Raw genomic sequence first — 9,810 nt, forward strand, 5'->3', positions numbered from 1 at the left:
GGACTTGTTGAGTGATGTGGGCATGGCATAAATATGTTTTTTATTTCTTTGTATGAAATAATTAATTTATTCATAGCGCTATGTAGTTGTCACTTTTGCCATAATTGTAGCTCTTCGTATTTCTTTATTTATATGCTTTGTGCAGTTGTTGTTTATTTATTTATTATTATATTTGGCATTTGTATGTGTATGTGTTTTTCACTCGTTATTGTTAAGGATGGTAGTTTGTATTGTGAAATGTTTTATTTATTTTTTTATTTTTTTTTACTTTCTTGGTGTTTATAGATCTTTGTCACTTGTTATTCATTCTTAGTTTTTTTTGCATTGTCACTTATTTAAAAATATTTTATTAACATTGTTGTTCATTTATATATTTCTTTTTTTGTTCTTGTTATCCATTTATAGTTTCTGCACTGTTACTTATTTATGGATAGTTTGTTTTTGCACTGTTATTTATTTCTAGGTTGCTTATCTGCTCAATAATTATTATCATTACTGTTATATTTATTATAATTTATACTTATTATGTACACTGTCAATCATGTCTAGGAGTATAGAGTCCAATCGCATGTTTGGCTTGTCCCTGTCATGTGTGGGCACTATAATGGTAATTAGCTACCTTGCACTATGTTTATTGTTATAAAGTGGTCTTTGACCGTTGAAAGGAAATAAAATAAAATAAAAATACCGATATCTCCGTATTATTATTCTAACTCTGTGATTCAATTTAGGTTCAACACAGTGTTTGCCCACACCTCCAGGCTATAGTTTCCAATGGCTGCTAAGTTCTTCAATTAAGAGTATTGATTTTGTAATGGGATGATAAACGGGACAAATTAATTGTGTGTCTACTTTGAATTGTATTAGCTGAGCATTATCGTAGCCTGTCACTCAGGGGGTAAGCAAAATTGTTCTGTTTATATCTCTGGCCATCCGCAGGATGCCTTGAGAACGAATTGTTATAGTCTACAATTTAAATTTTGCATATTTTGCTAAAACTCAGGCTACTAGCAAAATTCCTGTTTTGATTGTCTTCCACGAGATAACGCAAGAACAAATAGAACTACAGATTTGAAATTTTGCACCAACTTCCATTTTTACGTGGGCCATGTAAAGTTGTATGTGGTGCTTGATTCTCCATGGCTTTTGGCTGAGCGTCAGCGAAAATTATCACTCATAGAGGGGGCAAAACATTTATCCTACCTATTTAAACTTTAGCGGAACCTGCTACCAGACATGTGGTCTGGCGCACCCTATTTTGCAGTCACTTAAATTCAATATTCCGTTTTATTTACGTCAAGTATTTTTTTTAATCATGTACGAATCATGAAAGACCAAAATTGCCACTCTAACACACAACACGATGCAAAAACAGATTTTCTTGTGTATTCGAACGCGTACCAACCGATGCGAAGTATTTTCATTAAAACTTTGCTGCAATATTTATACAACTTCTATCCCAGATTCTTGTTTCCAAAATCAAATTTGGTGCAAGAATTTTCAATATCCAATAGAGCGTTTTTCTTGTTGTAACAGAATTACTCTATAATGCGAAATTGATTTCAGAGAATAACAAGCGTAACGGATTTGCTAAAAAAAAGAGCACACATCTGTCCCACTGCTTATGAAATATCGATTTTGGATTATTATTACAAACCTTTCTCCAAGTGATGTAAGGTTGCCAAGCGAGTGTGCTCAATGCTCAATGGAGAGAGTGACCCACGCCTGGTTGTCACCAAATCAGGTGTCGGCACATTCTGTACGCTTCGCCGACTTTGCGACCGTTACCGAGTGGGTGTAAATGTAATTTATTTCGCACCTTTTCCAGGACCTGGCTCTTAGGAATAATGCAGTCACAAATTTACAAAGAGTAACAAATGGTGGCTAAATTAGATGTAGTATTTTGTCTGACGAAAAGACGCTCCAAATTACAGAAAACGCCTTAAATGAAAATTGCAAAGTTCTGCATTAAAGAGGATAAAATATACTTTCTGGTTTACTTCGAAATACATGAATTTTCAATACTCAGTAACTAGTATTTAGGCCATGAATTTCTATAGGTTAGGCTATTCCTGAGTTGATGTATTCTGTGGCTTCTAGAGAAGTTTGGACTCCCGTCTTTTGAGGGTTTTCGAGCCCAAAGCTCTCGAACTTACAGTTTTACTTTTTTTGTAAGTTCACGGTCTTTGTTAAATCTCTGCTTATGGCACTTGATTCTTCGATCACTGTTAACTCCTGGCCTTTGGAAGCTTCTGATTCTAGATTGTATGAACGTCCAACATCTGGAAGCTGTTAAGTACTGCCGAGCCCATCCCCAACGGATATTTCTTTTTCATAGAAGTTTTTATCCGTGACTCTTGAAATACGTCAGCTTCTATAATTTTTCATATTACCTTAGCCTAGCTTCTAGGAGGACTCGACCGCCTACGGATCCTGTGGGCTCAGAGAGCTCCATACTTCTGGACCTGTGGAAACTCCTGCGCCTAAAAGTTTTAGCCTCTATACTTTTCCGGACCCTAAAGGGTTTTTAGCCTCTGGTAACAAGCTCCCTGCCTTTGCCATATTTTGGTCACTGGTTGAATCCGGTTACAGGACACTTACCGTCTAAAACTTCATGGCCACTGTGAGCTAAGAGCCTCTAGAATCTTCCTGAAGCTCGTGGAGAAAATTACTGACACTAGTAGCTTGTGAATTCTCCTGACCTCTGCAAATTCCAGGAATAGAAGTTGTCAAATTCTTTAAGGTATCGGTGTTTAGGAAATTAGATCCCTGGTATCTCTCATATGTCATTGGAAGTTTCTCCTTCCAGAAGCTTTTGGAAGATTCTGGCCTCTGGGAGATCGCAGAATTGTAGCAAATGAACTGGCTTAGGATTAGTCACATAGGATTCAATTCAATTGTCCTCCATCATTTCTTAGAATACCATACTAAATCCTATTCAGATCAATAAGTCCTAGCTGTGCAAGGAATTTGTACGAACCTCGATTTTATCACTGGAACTCTGCCTTGTCGATTCTCGAGCAAATGTGATAGTTTTAAATAAGAATAGTTCAGTATTCATTTTAAATACTATGCTTGGTATTGGTGTGTAAAAATTAGTCTGAATGCCACATTTGAATGAAATCCATCCAATAACTTAAAGTCTAGAGTAGCTGTGCAGGTTGGTGTTAGTAATGGTGCTCAACGATGAACTTATCTATAACTTCCAAGCAGAACATCCATGTTCATTCCAACAACAGTGATGATACATTGATACGTAAATGTTTATTGATTAACACAAACATGTAGCAATACGTTGAATGCCTACTCAGCATATACTGCAGTTATGTCGAGAAATGTGTAGAATATTATTAAGCTGTTTGAAAGTCATACTCAAATTAGCAAAGTCCTAAAAAAACAGTTTGGATTTTAGAATCAAGAGAAATTACACCCTACATTCAGTGAATTGTACGACAATCAAAACAATATCTCGTTTTGCTTAGCTTGTTGTTTTATAAACATTTAAATTTAAGCAAGGGAACGGTTATTTATTGAATCAAGAGGACAATTTAATATAGGCCTAATATACACAAAGATTAAGCCTTACGAATTTAATGAGTTTAAAAGGTTAGAAGGAACACATGCGTAGGCCTATATATTTATGTAACGATAATGCTCGTTTCGAGGTAATGAGCACTTCCTCAAAAATTCGAATGCACATAAAAATTACTCGTATTTGGAAATCTTGGATCCTATTCGTCACGCGAAGTGAGAATACAACTTAGAATAGGCATTTAAGACCACTAGATGGGGGGTGCGAATACTAGGAGACCGTCCCTTTGAAACTTTCACTACTCATAAACCATTCACCAATTTTTCCTACAACTGCTTTCATTCAAGGGGAACTCAACTAAAAACTTCCCATTCATAGACCTGCGTCGAGGTGGGTGGGCCTCATAACTTATAAGCGAAAATTCCCGCCAATTTCCCAGAGCCCAGAGCCGATCACGGGGTGACTTACGACACGGGCGGCCACCCAGAGGTGTGAATGGCTGGAGGTGACTCACTCGGTGCGGGCCATGTCGTCCACAGTCCCGGCAAGTTGTCCTGCACTGCACCTAATAACCGCCTAGTGCTAGTGGGTCAGCTTGTGTAGGCCTAATACTCGTGTAGTTAACATCCTACTCGTCCCATGTCCTTTGTTCTCAGAAACAGATAATGACCCAGAGGAGGTTGTAGAAGATGAACAACTAACTGCTCGGGAAATGTTCAGAATATCTTGGTTTCCTCCAGATGTTCCAGAATTTCCTAGAATTTTCTGGCAGTGTCTTGTTGTCAGTTATAATCTATTTGTTGTGTTACAGGAAGAGATTAGAAAACTCTGGAACAGTTTAAAAAATGGTTACAAAACTTTCGTCTCGTCTCAAAAGTGTACTTGTTGTTATTTAGGTTCCTTAGATCAACAAAAGACTTGTAGGGTCTGCACAGGATGAGTCAGCTAAGGCGTCCTAAATGTATATTAGGATAACGGTGGGATCTGGAACAAAGATAGAAAATTCATTCCTCTAAATCACATTCATGGAATCTATTTTAAATTATTTCATCTGATCGAGAAAGATTTGCGACAACTGGTCTTGAGTTTAAATCTGAAAATTTTCAAAGGTGAAACAACGCCATATGGCACTTGTTTGAAAGCTCTATTTGACAGAAACATTATAGAGAAGTTTTAATATGGCGGACCAAAGCAGTCCAAAATTCGAGTTGTATGTAAGACCGTGTATTTTTCCACAAACTAAACAACCTGTGGATAACAATCTCAGCCTGAGATAATTATCAATTAGTGCAATTACAAAAATTGTAAAATAAATAAGTTAGTTCTGTGAAACCGGCATGAATCCTGTTTGATCCTTAGAAAAACTTTGCACTAATCAACTAAGGCTCTGTTTCTAACAATTTTATTGTCACAATTGTTTCTTCCTATTTTTAACCATCACTATGGCAATTCCCCACTCAAGCATACACAGCATCCTTACACCCTATTTGCACCGTTTTCAGATTAGAAGTTAACTTTATTGTAAAGCTATCAATTTGCAACAAGGCTTTATACAAATAAACGTTTTGCTTTTAAATATTGCTCTAAAGGCAGATTCAAGCATGCAGTTACCAAGACGAGGTGAAGAACTACACTGTACCCTAAGGACAAGGCTACAATTGTAACGAGAGGTTTCGAGTTCAATCCTTGGGAGGTAAACAAAAATTTGAAATTTTGCTTGGATTGTTTTCCCTTAACAATGTTTAATATTCTTTCTTGATTAAAATGTCGTTAGTGCAGGATAGTAGCAACAATAAAATTATACTTGCTTTTAGTTCAAGAATATTAGGTATCGCATTTATTGTAGCGAGCAGTTCCTTTCGTTTTGAACTACAATTTCACACATCATTTGCTAACAGATTTTATTTGCCATTAAATTTTACTTTTTGTTCTCTTAGGACAAGAAGATTAAAAATTGTACCTAGTCGTATAAGAAAGAATCTTTGTGTAAGATTGGGAGTAAGGGCCGCCTCTTGTCGAGATCCGTGAGGAAGAATTTAGGGCACTAATATCAAGTCATGTCCCCCAGGAAGAAGGGGAAGCCAGCTCTGATCAGCCTCTCCAGTCAAAGCAGGCAGGGGTAGCACACCCTTTCGTCTAGGCTAGCAAGAATCTTTGACACTTAGGGAACGAACCCTACCAACTCCAACAGTCATCTACCGCAGTAGACTAGACCTATCGAATTACCCATGCGCCTCAGAATCTCAACATCTGCGGTTAGTGATGTGCCGCACGTGGACATCATAAGGTTGCCCAGAGTAACACATCGGTTTTTTGCTGTGGCCACTGTGGGTTCAAGAAGTTGGTTTAAATTGAAATTTTACTTAATACAGGTATTATTTACACACTATCCTGTATTAAGAATCATTTACAAAAATGTTTTTACTATTCATTTTGTATATCAAAACTTGATGTTTTGTTTGCTCTTTTAATATTAGTTTCTTCTAATGGTGGTCTTGGATTTTTCTTAGATGTAAAAATCAGAAAAGTTTAACAATTAATTAAATAAATAAACAAAACAAAGACGAATCTTCGCTCACGCCCGTATATTTTTGTACCAGTTAATTAATAAGCACTGTGCTGATATTTCAATTCCGTTCTACTTGACCAGGCTCTTGACGTTGATGAAACTATTTACCAACTAAGTTGCGGTAACAAAGCATAAACTAACTTGCTTATTTATTTTTCTTTATCTTGTTTGTGACAGTTATATCTGTAACAGAATAATATTAAATAAACGACTGTAAACGATATCTACAGTGATAGAGCACCAAAACATCACCACGCGATGTGCTGACACCTCCCCTCATCGCGCCACGAATCGTCTGCTGATGAACTGATTTTAGCCTACTCGTGCCCCTTCTTCGGATGGATGCAAACTTGTTTGGAATTGCAACTAATCGTCACCTGTCCCTTTCAGAGGAAATCTGGCCTTAAGTTGTTTTGTAGGTAAATAATAAAAATAGGAAGATGACTCTGTATCAAAATTGTTTTAATCTGGCTTGAAAGGCAATGGTCGATTTAATGTTATACCGGGGGTCTTCTTGTTATGCAGAAAATTCTTTCTCCCTCTCCCGCAAATGGGGTATTTTTGAGATAAGTCAACATTTTTAAAGAAGAACACCTAGCAATTGACCTCATTTTAAAAATATTATAAAAAGAAGAAGAATGGCACAAACTAGAGGTCTCCAATGTTATTCTATCACATTTGGTGACCAATCATATTTTGAATCTTTTATAAAAACCTCACAGATTAACTTAAAGCAGATAAGACATTCGCTTACTAGTTATTCTGAGAACTTACGACCGAAATCATAAAATAAGTTATTACAAGAATCAACAAACATCAACAGCCATAATTAACATAGCATTTATTAAAATGAGACCATTCAGTCTGCTTTGACACGGTAACTGGACTGAATGTTTCTCACATACTAACTGGTAACCAATAGGAGATAACATGGTAAATTGGTATTCCCAGGACTTCCTAATGAGCTTCGGCCAGACAATCAAAACCTAATAAACGCTATGTTAATCATGATTGTTGGGTTTTCGATTTCTTTGATAATAAAAAAAAAATTAAAAATACGACTTGAAATTCTTAAAAATACGAGAATGTCGTAAATCCTCAAAGTAACTAGTGAGTTAATGTTTTAGCTGCCAATTGTGGGGGCTTATCAAAAATTCAAACTAATTAACCACCAAAATTGATAGAGTAACATTAGAGAACTCTATTTTTCGCTACTCTTCTTCTATTTATAATACCTTTAAAATGACGTCTCTCACTTTCTGGGGGTTCTATTTAAAAATATGAAAACTTACCCCAAAATACCCCATTTAGGGGGGAGGGAGAGTAAAAAATTATTATACATAATAAAACTCTTTAGTTGATCACATAAAACTAAAATAAATCACTCCATCTCTATTCATAAAGAAAGTTAAGGGGGAAGGGGGAAGATGAGACTGTTAAGACACCCGGTAGTTATTATTAAGATCCAGTTCTCATGGCACTTTCACGCCTTTATTTTTTTATAGAATTATAGGAAATGTTTCATTTGAAAGATCTTAGCCTATTAAATATGAATTTAAAACGCTTTTTACACTCTTTTTCAATATTTTTGTATGCTAGTCTATTCAGAAAATTATAATTATTTTCGTATTTTATTCTTGAAATACTTAATATTATAATTTTACACTCAATTTAAGGAGCTGAATAAAAAAAAACAATAATTCTATTTTGGTCACATAATACGCAGGGATGTCAATTAATATGATTGGCTCGGTTAAGATTTTTTTTTAATTAGGTACATCGTACCTACATATTTTATCCAAATAAGATTTCACTACAAATTTAGAAATATTATAAACATTTTTTTCATGCACAATAATGGCTTATTTTGCGCTATTTGTGCTAATAATAACGCGCAGCCAAGGATGAAGTACCTACTTTGCAGTTCTTCGTGAGCTATTTATTATTGTTTCTGTGACCTTATACTCTATACTCAGGTATTTATCATCATTTTTACTTTGAATTTTTGTTACATGATTAGAGCGATGTTTTATTATGTTTATATATCAAACCTTTTTATTTTTTGCAGTTTTCTACTTATTTGAGTTGTTTATTTTATGGATGTTGTGTATTTCATATTTATTTTGGTCACATTCGGATTTTGCCATTACAATATTTTTCAATTTTATTACTACTATTAAAATTAAAATCATGACATTTAAAATAAAGCTACATAGCCATTTTATTAGTTTCAAGATTGCGTAGAGAAGATTGCATTTGCGTCACACGTAACATCATAGTGATGGAAACATCGGTTAAAGGCAAATTTTGCAATCTTCCTTTGTAACTAATGTATATTAATAATAAACTAAAACCCATGTTTCTCTTATTTTGATTTATACTCCAAATAAAATATTGTGAAATAGACACTCCTATAAAGGTCATATTAGTCAACCACTATGTAATTTACAAAGAACAAATTTATACCTATTTGGAGTTTACCACCGCATTCTCAGAAATTCAATTTTTACTTCCCAAACTATTCAACGTATGATGGCAACGCGTCAGGAACCGACACGGGACCTGTAACAAGTTCTAGTTAATAACGATAATTACATCTGTTTAACTTTAATTATTACCAAACAGCGTGAGGCGGCTCATTAAAGTGGCGAAACGGCAAAGTAATTCCGTCAACTTTGCATAACATACCAATCAACGTCCTAGCCTTTCCTACCTCCCCCACTTAGTCACTTTGACCACTTAATTTATGTAGAACATGTAAATATAATTAAATTTGATAAATTAAGCGGCGGCGGTTTCCGATGTTTTTGGAAAGGACGGTATCGCGTGATTAGTAACTGGGCCACCACTTAGACTAATGGGATTCGTTAATTTCCTCTGGCAACACTACCCCTCTATTTCCCCTCCGACCCCTCCACCGGCTCCGCCCTCGGCTCCGATTGGTCGGCTAAGCCCCGCCCCTCACTTCCAGGAGAAAGACAAACAGCCTGGTTAGAGATTGGACAGACGATTGACTAACGAATGGAGGCGCTTGTTTCTTGACGGATTGACATTTCGCTCGGGAAATTGGAACAATTTGTTTTCCAATTTCTCAGAGACTGAGAGACGTTTCATTAGAATATTTTGTTGTTGAGCGGTTGGCTGCTTGTCTACTACGTTACTCAGCTGTCTCCGAGACGTCTGCAGTTATTTTATTCCGGTCTACTGACTTGTCACAAGTTTGGCATTCCAAGTCGAATTGAAAGGCACGCTTATTGAAGTCAAATGGACTACATACAAAAATAGGCTACAGAATTATCTGGCTCATAAAAAAATAGTCAGAAAATAGAAAATGAACATTCTTTTGTAGAATCAGATCATTTAGTTAGGGTTTTCAATTGAGAATTTCATTAGAATATAATTTTAAGCATATCTAACATCGTTAAAACAGTTTAAATAAATAACAACGATGAACACAAATAAAAGTATCCAAGTGTGTAACGGTACATTTTTAAAGGAGGTATTATATTTTAAAACCTAGTTCGTAACTTATTTGAATTATCATTTAATTTATATTTATTCACAGCAATGCTTTTTAACTGTATAGGCTAAGTGCACTAAATGGATAGCCTAATTATAGCACGCTTTATACGAAGAGGTAAGCATGAAACCATCACTATTAGGAAACCAGACGAAAAGTAGCCTATAATAAAACAATAAAATTATAAGG

Source organism: Homalodisca vitripennis, chromosome 4 (assembly GCF_021130785.1).
Source record: "Homalodisca vitripennis isolate AUS2020 chromosome 4, UT_GWSS_2.1, whole genome shotgun sequence".
NCBI classification, from domain to species: Eukaryota; Metazoa; Arthropoda; class Insecta; order Hemiptera; family Cicadellidae; genus Homalodisca; species Homalodisca vitripennis.